The following is a 911-nucleotide window of genomic DNA, read 5'->3' on the forward strand; positions in this document are numbered from 1 at the left end:
TCCTGGAACTCACTTTGTAGACCAGGCTGGCCTCGAACTAAGAAATCTGCCCGCCTCTGCCTCCCGAGTGCTGGGATTAAAGGCGTGCGCCACCACGCCCAGCTTTTTTTTTTTTCTTTTTTTAAAGATTTATTTATTTTATTATATGTAAGTACACTGTAGCTGTCTTCAGACACTCCAGAAGAGGGTATCAGATCTCATTACAGATGGTTGTGAGCCACCATGTGGTTGCTGGGATTTGAACTCAGGGCCTTCGGAAGAGCAGTCAGTGCTCTTAACCGCTGAGCCATCTCTCCAGCCCCTTCTTCTTTCTTTTTTAAGGAAAAGGTGTATTTGGGGGTTGGAGAGATGGCTCAGCGGTTAAGAGCACTGGCTACTCATCCAGAGGTCCTGAGTTCAATTCCCAGCAACCTCATGGTGGCTCAGAACCACCTATAATGATCTGGTGCCCTCTTTTAGCCATGCAGGCATACATGCAGGCAGAAGATTGTATACATGATAAATAAATCTAAAAAAGAAAGAAAGAAAGAAAGAAAGAAAGAAAGAAAGAAAGAAAGAAAGAAAGAAAGAAGAAAAGAAAAGAAAAGGTATGTTTTGACTGGCATGGGGTGGAAGGTACAGAGAGCATGCACAAGCCCAGGTTCAATCAATAGGTAACAATAGTTACATATCTCAACTCTAGATTTAAGAAATGTAATAAGGAGCCGGGCATGGTGGCGCATGCCTTTAATCCCAGCACTCGGGAGGCAGAGGCAGGTGGATTTCTGAGTTCGAGGACAGTCAGGGCTACACAGAGAAAACCCGTCTCGAAATAAAAAAAAAGAAAGAAAGAAAAAAAGAAAAAAGAAATGTCATAAGGAAAAAAAAAAAAGCCAGATGGTGGTGGCTCAAGCCTTTAATCCCAGCACTTG

At 43.1% G+C, this 911-nt stretch overlaps 1 pseudogene; it reads left to right on the forward strand.

Annotated features, from left to right (window-relative positions):
- The window catches only part of LOC110335275, a 4,489-nt pseudogene that overhangs the window by 894 nt on the left and 2,684 nt on the right, over nt 1-911 (forward strand).

The sequence above is a fragment of the Mus pahari genome, chromosome 1 (assembly GCF_900095145.1).
Source record: "Mus pahari chromosome 1, PAHARI_EIJ_v1.1, whole genome shotgun sequence".
NCBI lineage: Eukaryota > Metazoa > Chordata > Mammalia > Rodentia > Muridae > Mus > Mus pahari.